A 13275-nucleotide genomic window follows, 5' to 3' on the forward strand; every position below is an offset into this window, starting at 1 on the left:
TTTCCTCCCCTCGGTGTTGTAATTCAAGACGGTGTAGCTCCTTCGTTTCGTTGTTGGTGGACTAGTTTCGTAGGAGTCATCGTACTATCAAGAGGGGATCCGTTTTGGTAAGACTTGGGTGGAATCACACGCACACATCATTATCACACCTGTCGTCTTTCCTTCCGCATCTCTGGAGCTGCTGTTTTCCCCTTACTATGCTCTGCTTTGCCCTAGCGGTAGTACCGTGTCCACAGCGGTAGTACCGCCGAAACTCCACAGCGGTAGTACCGCTCTCAGAGCGGTAGTACCGCTTGGGTGTTTCGGCCGTAGTACCGTTGTGCGTCTGGGCTACTTCCGCCTTGATTCTCGAACGAATTTTTCGTGTCGGGTTTTGCGGCACTAAGGGAGGTAGTAGGGGCGGTAGTACCGCTCTAAGCGGCAGTACCGCCCTTCCCTAGCGATAGTACCGCCCTGGTGACAGGGCCCTGGGCAGCGCGGCAGTACCGCTGGGTCTAAGCGGTAGTACCGCCCGGAGCGGTAGTACCGCTCTTCCCTGGCGGTAGTACCGCCCTGGGGTCAGGGCCCCAGGCAGCGCGGCAGTACCGTTGGGTCGAGCGGTAGTACCGCCCGGAGCGGTAGTACCGCCCTTCCCCAGCGGTAGTACCGCTCTGTGCGGGGCTGGTAAGTGGGATAACGATTGGATTGATCTTCCCACTATATAAAGGGGTCTTCTTCCCCAAAGTTGACCCACTTCTTTCCCGCAAAGCTCCATTGTTGCTCCAAGCTCCATTTTCGCCCGATCTATCTCCCTAGCCAATCAAACTTGTTGATTTGCTCGGGATTGGTTGAGAAGGCCTAGATCTACACTTCCACCAAGAGAAATTTGATTCCCCCCACTTATCCCTAGCGGATCTTGTTACTCTTGGGTGTTGAGCACCCTAGACGGTTGAGGTCACCTCGAAGCCATACTCCATTGTGGTGAAGCTTCGTGGTGTTGTTGGGAGCCTCCAAGTGTTGTGGAGATTGCCGCAATCTTGTTTGTAAAGGTCCGGTTGCCGCCTTCAAGGGCTCCAATAGTGGAATCACGGCATCTCGCATTGTGTGAGGGCGTGAGGAAATTACCGTGGCCCTAGTGGCTTCTTGGGGAGCATTGTGCCTCCACACCGCTCTAACGGAGACGTACTTCCCTTTAAAAGAAAGGAACTTCGGTAACACATCCTCGTCTCCACCGGCTCCACTCTTGGTTATCTTGTCCCTTTACTTTTGCAAGCTTACTTGAGTTATATCCATTGCTTGCTTGTGTGCTTATTGTCTTTGCATCATATAGGTTGTCCACGTAGTTGCACATCTAGACAACCTATTTCATTGCAAGTTTTAATTTGTTAAAGAAAAGTCTAAAAATTGTTAGTTGCCTATTCACCCCCCCCTCTAGTCAACCATATCGATCCTTTCAGTTGTTTTTTGTTAAATACTCATAAAAGTAGTAAAGACTACAGTGACACACGTTGCACGCTCATCCTCCTAAGCCCCAAATATTCCATGGCCACGTATTTTGACCCGGACCGTCAGTCGAACATAGACTACACAAATGTCAAGAAGGTTCTTGATGATGTTCTCCCCGGCTACACCCAATCTGGAGGCACCTTCACCAGGCCTATTCGTAAGTACGGCAAGCACGTGTTCTCCCACAATACGATGTTCTGCTGCGTCAAGCAGCCGCCTGGCGGTCAGAAGGGTGCCTACTACGCCATCCATCACATGCGGGCGATCGTACGGGACCATCATCAACTTCTGCTACCGAGTAAACTCCAAGATTGGGCCGCGAGCGTGTCGGCAATCCAGGACGCGGACCTCCGACAAGAATTCTTTCGCATCCAGTCGGAGTTTGCGGAAATCATCCATCAAGATGTCCTTCGTACCTCGGGGCAGTTCTACCTCAGAAATCAACCGTCCAACAGTGACATCGACACAATGCTACAAATGCAGGATGACAACGCCCGTTCTTTCATGACTCCCACGATAGACAGCGGCTTCATCCACGCTCCGGTCCCTTGAGTCGAGTTGTCTAGTTCTGAAACATCGATTGGCTCATGTTGTAATTAAACTTTAATGAACTTGTAGTATGTCTCTTTGGTTTCGAGAGTCGTTCAACTTAGATGTAATCGATGCTATTAATGTCTTGCTTTTCTCTTCCGATCGTTCTGTTGCATAATTATATATTGCTTATGTATTGTCTGTGAATTGGTACTAACGTTTTGTTTGGCTAGTGCATAGCGATGCCGACGTATGTCGTGTACAAGGGTAAGGTTCCCGGAGTCTACGATGACTGGGAGGAGTGTCAGAGACAGGTTCACCGATTCAGCGGTAACAGTTACAAAGGGTACACCACTAGGGCCGAGGCCGAATCTAGATACGCCCGCTATCTAGCGGGAGAGGGGAGGGAGCGTTGGAGGAACCGGATGAAGACGAGTTTCATCGTGATGATGCTCATCGTGATGACCGCAGCTCTCTTCTATGTGATGGAAGTTTAGATGATCGATATCGACTTGTAATGCGAAGACAAACTCGCTACTCGCAGTCTCGAGACTTGTAATATAATGTTCTATCTTTGTTCGGTCTTTTTAATTCGGAGACTAATATGATGAATTGTATTCGGAGACTAATATGATGAATTGTATTCAAAGACTAATCTTCTATTGTATTTGGTGAATCTATTGTTGATGTGTGCTGTCTATATTTTGTCAAATTATACATTTTGTAACCTGTGCAAAAAACAGAAAAAAAAACCTAATATTCATACTAATGGCACATCACACGACAGTGCGCCATTAGTATGACAGTGCATACTAATGGCGCATCACCGGGTAGTGCGCCATTTGTATGCTGCGGTTACTAATGGCGCATCCAGAGGTGGTGCGCCATTAGTATGCCAAAGCACCTGGGTATACATGCCCACTGGGAGGCATACTAATGGCGCACCCTCGCATATACTAATGGCGCACCAGGTGGTGCGCCATTAGTATACCAGATACTAATGGCGCACCAGGTGGTGCGCCATTAGTAAAAATTACTAATGGCGTGCTATCAATGGCGCACCAGTGATGCGCCATTAATGGCCATATTAGGTGCGCCATTAGTAGTGGTATTTCTAGTAGTGATTGCTTCCTCCATTCCCGTTACCATTCTTGGAACCATTATGGTTGTGTGAGCTACCACCTCCATGGGTATGCTGGAACTATCCTCCCGACTTCGGGGTGAAATGTGGCTTCTGTTGTGCTCCAGAATTGTATTTCCCTTGTCCATACTTCCTCTTGCGGTTCTCAATCTGTTGCTGCTTCCCTTCAATCATGAGAGCTCTGTCTACCAACTCCTGGTAGTTATTGAAACTTGCTACCATCAACTGCATGCTCAGCTCATCATTCAGTCCTTCCAGAAACTTCTCTTGCTTAGCTGCATCCATAGCAACGTCATCTGGGGCATAACATACTAGCTTACTAAAGTCATCCACATACTGGCCAACTGTACGTCCTCCATGGTGTAAGTTGTGAAACTCAGGCTTCTTCATGACCATAGCTCCTGCTGAAACATGAGAAGTACGGAAAGCCTGCTGAAACTGATCCCATGTGACAGTGTCTACTGGATAGGTGGCTGTGAAATTCTCCCACCATGATGCTGCGGGTCCTTCAAGCTGATGTGCGGCAAATCGAACCTTCTCCGCATCTGTGCATCCTGCAGTTGTCAACTCTCTGGTTGTCTTGCAAATCCAATCATCTGCAATAATCGGCTTAGTTCTACTAGAGAACACTGGCGGATTTAGCCTAAGAAAATGGGTTAAGTGATCAACATGTGGTGGTGGTGGTGGGTTGTTGTTGTTGTTGTTCCCCTGATTCTGATTCTGGACTAGTATCTGCATCAATGCATTCTGCTGCTGGATCAACTGGGTGAGCTCCGGTGGGAAAGCAAATCCATTGTCACGTCTCGGAGGCATCTGAGGGTTTAGAAAAGATGAGAATACAGAATAGAATGAGGTCTAATGGGAAAACACTACCCATATGCATATGAGACAAATTGCAATCAAAACACTTCATTCAAACAAGCAAGGGCATACAACGGTCTATCTATCGTTACAAAAGTGCTCGAAGTATACTAGATACATGGAGGGAAATACTACTAATGTTATGGTGGTCTACTAGAAAAACTGCTCCGATGAAGACTCCATGATATCTGCTCCAGCTTTGTCAACATAGTCATCATCACTATCGTCCAGGTCCGAGTCGGTGTCGTCGATGATGATGTAGTTCTCTGGACAAGTGCAATCTTCATCTTCTCCAGTTGTGGGAAATCCCATAAACACTCTTAGCTTCTTATTCAGATCATCATTCTTCTTTACTAGCGTTGCTATTTCCTCCTCATATCCATCGCGTGTAGACTTGAGTTCTTCCTCCAGTTCCGTGATCTTGGTCATGGCCTTCTTCAGATCCATCATGCCTGCGCACATCTGGTTCTCCTGGCGTCGAATGTGCTGGTTTAACTCCTGGATGAAAGTGCAATTGATCTGTCCTTCCTGGCGCTAATCATCTCCCATTGCTCATCTTGGCGCACACAAATCTAGTAGATAGTATCCTTAAGCTCCTTGTGGTAAACTTCTCCAATACGTCCCATGGTGATGTGGGCTGCCATGCTCTTTCCTAGACTCCAGGTTGGTGCATCAAAGGAAAACTCTATGGGCTTAGTGACGGGCATGAACGTCCTTCATGGAACTTGAACTTGAATCATCCAGCGCTCCTCTTCAGGTAAAGTGGCGTTGTAGGTCCCGGTGAAGCTTGGTACTCCAATGTTCAGGTATCTAGTTACTTCCTTTAGGTGTCGTCCAAAGGGTGTTTCTTCATCTGGTTGCGTGAACTTGTTCCTTGCATCCGCCATCCTAAAAGAAAGTAGAAAAGATGAGGAGTCAGAAATGAGAAGAGAGAGTAGTGATCTAGGGCTTTTGCTTAGTGGTTGTGTCCTACAGTCAGCGTGTGCTCTAATACGATCTTGTAGCGACCAGACCTCAACAGTCTGATCTCTGTGCATTAGTGTCATCCCTGGATCAGTAATGCTGACACGCACAGTACTCGAAGGATTTATAACAGAGTAGCAATCACACACTTATTACATCGAATGTCTCAAAAGAGAGCTTATTACAATAAATATGGCTTAAGGCTGTCTAATAACGATAACAACGGAAGGCTTGGAAGATAAGTGAGTCCATCAACTCCAACGGCATCACTGAGTATAGAACCACGATCCTAAGGCATCTTACTCGTCGTCTGAAAAGTCTGCAACATGAACGTTGCAGCCCGAAACGGGTCAGCACATGGAATATGCTAGCAATGTAACACATAGAGAGTAATGAAAGAACAATGCTATTCTACATGCATATATGGCTGGTAGAAAGCTCTATGGTTACAGTTTTTGCATAAAGCAAAATTTTCCCTACTACAAAGGAATAAATTTATTTAACTATCATGGTGGTTGTTAAAAATTGAGAATGGTTGACAGCATTCTCAATCCCAATTAGAATATCCACATTAAACAAACCCAACAATATTAATTAAAGTAGCATGTCGAGATTCACATGATAATCCAAGTACTAGATACTCAAGATGTCCATAACCGGGGACACGGCTAATCATGATTAGTTTATACACTCTGCAGAGGTTTGCGCACTTTTCCCCACACGACTCGATCTCCTCCATTGGTTTTCTCGCACTACACGGTGTTTGAGAAACGGATGACCGAGACATAGTCTTTCAGAAGCGCTAGCACCTTACGATGGGTAGACTTGTACACCTACTTTCCCCTACATCTACTAGTCTACCACTATAAGAGTTCACACAACTTAGTCAACTATGCTAGAGCCCATAATAGCATGTGGCTGCACACGGAAGTTTGTAGCATGAATAATCTTATGATCCCTTTGAGCCTGGGTGGCGGTCCAAAAACAAACAGGCAATCCTGGAATACCCAGGTACCTCAATCCACCTAGATGTGTATTAAAGTTGCCACCTTAAATAAACCATTTATTTACAATCTCACATCTGTCATGGAAACACTCACCCAATCCACGTCTACTAGCATAGCATGGCATAATAAGCAAACGTAGAAATAACTCCCAAGGGTTTGATATTAAAACAGGTGATAGGTACTACCTCATCTACTTCCCAAAACCCACATATTAATCAGATCCTAATCATGCAATTGTTTGAGGATTGATCTAATGCATAAAACTGGGTAATAAAGAAGTATGATCAAAGTGTTACTTGCCTTGCTGATGATCCGTGAAACCAGGGGATTCGAAGTAGCAAGCGGCGCAATCCGGGTACTCTATCGCAAACAAACAAACGAGCATACAATAAATACTCATCTAATGCATAGGTAAAACTCAAATAAGAGATCTAACCAGAAAGTTCAACTTAAGAACTCTGGTTTGCAAAAAGAATCAAATCGAATGAAGCAACAAAAATCAAACGGCGAATGAAACAAGCTTCATTTACTAATCTGGACCTAAGTCAAGTTTTACAGAAGCAAAAACTTGTTTGAGTAGATTATTTGGAAAGAGGGTTTCGAGATGAAACTCTAGGTGCTTGAATCGCCTGATTCCGATTAACGAGAGAAAAGTTATACTAAAACGAAAATCGGATCAGAAATCGCGATCAGAAAACTCGCGGAATAAATCCGAGAAAAAGAAAAACGATGAACAGATTAACGAACGAACATTCGTTATCTGGATCTAAACAATGAACGTGTTCATTAAAAGGAACGAACAAGCGACCTTTGCTAATTAACCTAAATCGAAAAAACCGATCTGATAAAAAACGGATCTAAAAAACCGACGAAAAAACCGAACGATTTTTCTAAAAAAACGGCGGCGGCGACGGGGTCAACCTCGGCGTGCGGGTCGGCGGCGGCGGCGGTTGGGGCGGGCTAGGGTTTGGGGGGCGCGGGTGGGCTGCGGCGGGCTCGGGGCGGCGCTATATAAAGGGGCCGGCCAGGCGGACTCCTGGCCAAACACGGCCCAAAGTCGGTTTTGTTTTTTTTAAATAATTTCGCATAGAAAAAAAAACTAAACGTACTCCAAATATCCCGAAATAAATTTTCCCCGGCTCCTAAAATCAAGCCGGTTTAGATGAACATTTATTTGGGGCCTAAATGCAATTTCGTAAAATGCGCATTTTTCCTAAATTCGAATAAAATAGCAATAAAATCCAAAATTAAATCTTATTTGATTTTATTATTAAATCCTCAATATTTCTTTATTTTGGGAAAGTCATTTTATTCCCTCTCTCATAATTTATAATTTGAAATAATTGAAGATAAAATAAATAAAATCAAATGATGCTATTTCCAAAATTTGAGAAAACTCAAATATGAAATTTATGAAATCCCCAACTCTCTCCGTGGGTCCTTGAGTTGCTTAGAATTTCTAGGATCGAGGAAAAAATGCAATAAATATGATATTCAATAATGATCTATTTGTACAACATTCCAAATTGAAAATTTGGGATGTTACATTTCAGTAGCATCATGAACGAATTCAACAATATAACAATCAGATAAAGCATTCTTTTCATGATCTACAAGCATAGAAATTTTATTATTCTCCACATAAGCAAAATTATTCTCATTCAGAATAGTGGGAGTATCATAAGAGACTCGAATACTATAAATTGTTTCCACATTAAAAGAGTAATGTTCAGAAAAAGGGTAATCATAATCATGACAAGTTTTATAAATATAATCATTACTACTTTTATAGGATAAGTGTCATCACAATAATCATCATACATTTGAGGCATGCTATCATCATAATAGATTTGCTCATCAAAACTTGGGAGGCTAAAAATAGCATCTTCATTAAACATAGCATCCCCAAGCTTGGGACAAACATTAGTTGCAGCAAATATATTCTCGAACATGTCATTCTCATCAAACATAGCATCCCCAAGCTTGGGCCTTTTCATATCATAAGCATAATCACTCTCATCATTAATAGTATGGATAACACCAATAGTATAGCAATTATCATCATCACAATGAGTAATAGGAGCGACATCATTTGGGAGGGATACATTTCTACCTTTGCTTCTCCGTCTTTTCTTTTTCTTTTTCACATCATGTGTTGGTTTAACCCTATTTTTTGAGCTCCTTATTAATGAGATTGGTTGAATAGAAAGCTCCTCCTCGTTACCTGATTCATCATAAGAAATAATAGGAGGATATTGGGAAGTATCTTCCCTTTCATTAGTATTCTCTTCATCTTCTATTTGTTTTCTTTTCTTTATGTAATTGGCAATATAAGGATTTTCAATGCAATTCACCGCACAATACATAAAAAATTCTTCTAGATCAAAAGCAAGAACATTATCAAGGACAAATTTTGGCATATCCTTAGTTATACGTTTCATTTCTTCATAACCCAAAAGCAAGCTAAAATCATTATGATGTGCAAGGGAAATCAAGTCATCACAATTTTTGGACACGATACGATCATGAAACAATTTGCATTGGATATTTAAATGACCATGATCATTGCAAAGTTCACAAGGATGACTAAGAAAATTTAAATTTTCAGCACAAACATCTAGCCTTCCTTGCAACCATTTGGTTCTAAATACTTATGCCTCTTGAAAAATCTATCTTCCCTATTTGGTGTGTACTTGCAAACTCTATGCACTCCACAAAAATTGAGATGCTTATAAGAGACATTTTCATCATGACTAGTGCAATCATCATTAGTACCATGGATATTCAAAGAGTTCATACTAACAACATTGCAATCATGCTCCTCATTCACATATCATATGCCAAGCATTCTATGTAATTCTTCTTCTAGTGTTCCCAACACACCCAATACAATGGCAAATTGTATAGGTGCACTAGTTCGCAAAGAGATGGTGATACAAGTGCAATATGGATGGTAGATATAGTTTTTTGTTATCTGAAAATATAAAAACAGAAAGATAACTAATGATAAAAGTGAGCACAAATGATATTGCAATGCTAGGAAAGGAGGCCTAGGGTTCATACTTTCACTAGTGCAAGTTCTCTCAACAAGGATAACATAATTAGATCATATAGCAATCCCTCAACATGCAACAAAGAGTCACTCCAAAGTCACTAATAGCGGAGAACAAACGAAGAGATTATTGTAGGGTACAAAACCACCTCAAAGTTATTCTTTCTGATCGATCTATTCAAGAGTCTGTAGTAAAATAACACGAAGCTATTCTTTCCGTTTGATCTATCCTAGAGTTCGTACTAAAATAACACCTTAAGACACAAATCAACCAAAACCCTAATGTCACCTAGATACTCCAATGTCACCTCAAGTATCCGTGTGTATGGTTATATGATATGCATCACACAATCTCAGATTCATCTATTCAACCAACACAAAGAACTTCAAAGAGTGCCCCAAAGTTTCTACCAGAAAGTCAAGACGAAAACATGTGCCAACCCCTATGCATAAGTTCACAAGGTCACTGAACCCTCAAGTTGATCACCAAAACATACATCAAGTAGATCACGTGAATATCCCATTGTCACCACAGATAAGCACATGCAAGACATACATCAAGGGTTCTCAAATCCTTAAGGACTCAATCTGATAAGATAACTTCAAAGGGAAAACTCAATCCATTACAAGAGAGTAGAGGGGGAGAAACATCATAAGATCGAACTATAATAGCAAAGCTCATGATACATCAAGATCGTGCAAGAACACGAGAGAGATAGATCAAACACATAGCTACTGGTACATACCCTCAGCCCCGAATGTGAACTACTCCCTCCTCATCATGGAGAGCACTGGGATGATGAAGATGGCCATCGGTGATGGATCCCCCCTCCGGCAGGGTGCCGGAACAGGGCCCCGATTGGTTTTTGGTGGCTACATAGGCTTGCGGCGGCGGAACTCCCGATCTATTGCTCCTGGATGTTTTCGGGGTATATGGGTATATATAGGCGAAATAAGTCGGTCAGGGGAGCCACGAGGGGCCCACGAGGGTGGGGGGCACTCCCAGGGGGTAGGGCGCACCCTGGACCCTCGTGGCCACCTCGTTGCTTACGTGAAATCTACTCCAGGTCTCCTAGATTGCGTTTGTTCCAAAAATAACTCTCCCGAAGGTTTCATTCCGTTTGGACTCCGTTTGATATTCCTTTTCTGCGAAACACTAAAATAGGCAAGAAAACAACAATTTGGGCTGGGCCTCCGGTTAATAGGTTAGTCCCAAAAATAATATAAAAGTGCATAGTAAAGCCCATTAAACATCCAAAACAGATAATATAATAGCATGGAACTATCGAAAATTATAGATACGTTGGAGACGTATCAAGCCTGTCGCGAGCTCGCGAAGTTCTGTGCCTCCCAAGGGGCCTGCTGGCCTGTCGTAGAGTGCCTTATGAGGAACCAACTGCCAGACCGTGGCGAGGTGGGAGCATGAGGCGGCCGCACCCTTGAGCCCCCCTCCTTGGGGGGGGGGGATCGGCACCAGCGCGTGCACCATACCCAGCCCCCGCTCGCGAGGCGCTTGAGGGCAGGGCAACAGTCATGAGCTCAAGAAAGAACGCAAGAACTGAAGGCAAGAGAGCGACATGAAACGAGAAAACTCACCCATTTTTATAAACACACGAGAGTTAAAATACTACAAGAAGTCGTCAAGCAAGTACAAAAAAGAGGCAAAAGCAAACGGCCGCGTCTGGCGCCTAGCTAGTCTTCAAGTCTTCTCACCAGCGCGGAGGTAAGTGCTTCCACTGGCTGGGCATAGTCATTGGGGACAGTGTCGACGGCCAGCGCGGAGCATGGTGCTTCCACTAGGATGTGGGCGGGAGCCCCCGTGAGGCCCCAGGGCGGCACTTAGGAGACTCCGGGGCGTGTACAACCCCACTCATTATTACGTGAGAGTGTCACGAGCGGAGACCTTCATAGGCCAGAGCCTTGCTTCATGTCGCTCGACGAGGACCCCGCTATGCGCCGCCCCTGACCACTGTTGGGGAGACCAGAAACTAGGACAAGACCAAGGGGCCAGGGGGACGCTGGCGGCGTCCTCGGCGATCGCAGGCCCCCCACCGGGAAGAAAGGCGCCGACGCCTTCGCTGGCGGGGAACCTACCTCCAGGCAGGGCCCTGCTCCGTGCAGCGCGAGGAGGGACCTGCCGACGGGCTTCCCCCATGCTGCTCCTAACATCCTTCGCGCTCCTGCGGGGGATCCATCGTCCTGAGAGTCCTGGTGGCAGATGCACCCTGGTTCACCTGCGATCCATGGTCAGCATAAGCATGCTCATGCGGCGTTAGCTGTACCCAGAGACTGTCGCCATTGGAAATTTTGGCGGGGCTTGGTGGCGGCTTGAAGGAGACCTCGGCCTCGTGTATATACAGCACCCAGCCTAGCATGGGGGATCGGCTGGGGCCCTCTCCCAGTGCGTGCCTTGGATCCATCGCGATGGGCACGTAGGCTTCTGGGCTGGCCGCACCATAAGCGCCGCCCGGCTGCCTCACGTTCCCGTCTTCTTCAGTCTCCCTCTGGTCCTGTCGGCCAGGGGCTGATACTCCAGTGCGGCCCCTGGTGATGTCACCTGGAGCAACCCCGCATCATGGAAGCAAGTTTGTACGGGTGGGGGCTGCTCCACGGGGTTAGTCGCACCGAGAGGCTCTCCAGGGGCCCTGGGAGGGGGCACACGGTTGTGTCGGGGATCAGCGCGCTCCCACCACCGCCTGCAATGTGGGCAGGGTGCAGAACGGTGCCGCCCCCCTACACGCCGCATCCAGCAGCTCGACGACCCGTTCCAGCAGGGCGTCGCGGCCACTTTCCAGTAGCCTGCACAGTAAGAGCTCTCGGGCCACGATGACCGATGCCCGCATGTTTGCTTGTTCCCTGCATGTGTGTGGAGCTGTTGCTGCAGCATAATTTGCAGATCTCGCGGCGGCGCGGCTGCCGCGCGGCGCCAGTGGAGAATGTTGCGCCACGCGCCCCCCACGTCCGGTCGCCTCCCGGCGGAGCGCGGGCTGCGAGCAGAGTGGATTGGAGGTCTTCCTTGTTGGTGGGCACTGCCGAGGAGGCCTGGATGACCTAGTGCTCGACGTGCGCCCTCGGGGCATCGACCATGGCGTCGGTGGAGCGGTGGAGGACTGGTCGATGGAAGAGAAGATCTGATGCACCCCTGCCTGGAGCGCCAAATGTCAGATTACGGGATCCGCAAACCCTTGAGAGATTCGTACTCTAGGGTGCGTGCGGAGATCTCAACCTACACAGCCTGCCTACTCGCGACTCTCCTAAGCCAAGCATGTCGAGCTCAAGGGGACAAAGAGACACAAAAGTTTATCCTGTTCGGGCCACCTTGCAGTGTAATACCCCACTCCAGAGTTTTGGTGGATTGTGTTGGTGGGCTGAGGATAAACTACTATAGTGGATGAACTGGCTGTCGGATTTCGGGTCCCGGCAGACCCAGGTTCGAACTCTGGGGTGCGCACGAAGATCTTTCCCCTACCAGCTCATGTTTTGAAGCCTTGCAAGGAATCTAGGCTAGAAAGAAGAACACACAAGGGACACGAGGTTTATACTGGTTCAGGCCACCATTGTGGTGTAATACCCTACTCCAGTGTGCGGTGTGGTGGATTGCCGAAGGGGCTGATGATGAACAATACAAATGGAGAACAGCCTCGCGAGGGGTTGTTCTTGAGCTGGTGCGATGAACTTCTTGGGTGAGTTCGACTACTTCTCTCTCTCTCTCTGGTTGATTCGTCGATGCCCCTTCTACTGTGGTGGCTAGTCCTATTTATAGAGGGAGGCCCTGGGCCTGTTCCCAAATAACGAGTGGGAAGGGTGCCAACAACTGGCCATTTTGAAGGGGAACATCTAGTACACTTATCCTGACTAAAGTTGGTCTTCGACTGCCAAAGACTCTGGCATTGACGCCGTCCTGGGCTCCACGATGACCTCCATCCCGCCGTTCTGCTGGTCTTGGTCTTGTTGCACCGAAACGGTAACCTTGGCCTGTGCTTGCCCCCTTTGCACCGAAGGGAAACAAGGACATTGCGCAGGCCGGCGCCCGCCTGGCGCTCGCCTGGTCTCGATCGTCATGGCTTGCGTCACGGGCTCCTCGCGAGGTGCCCTTGCCTTGACCTCTCTGTCTCCTCGCGAGCCTGCCTAATGAGGCTGCTCCTGAGGAAGCTTCCTATCGTCCGCCCCGCGAGGTTTGGCCCCTCGCGAGGGTCTTGAGCTTGAGCTGATGAAGCTGGGCTGCACTAGCCCCC

Source organism: Triticum dicoccoides, chromosome 1B, assembly GCF_002162155.2.
Source record: "Triticum dicoccoides isolate Atlit2015 ecotype Zavitan chromosome 1B, WEW_v2.0, whole genome shotgun sequence".
Taxonomy (NCBI): Eukaryota; Viridiplantae; Streptophyta; class Magnoliopsida; order Poales; family Poaceae; genus Triticum; species Triticum dicoccoides.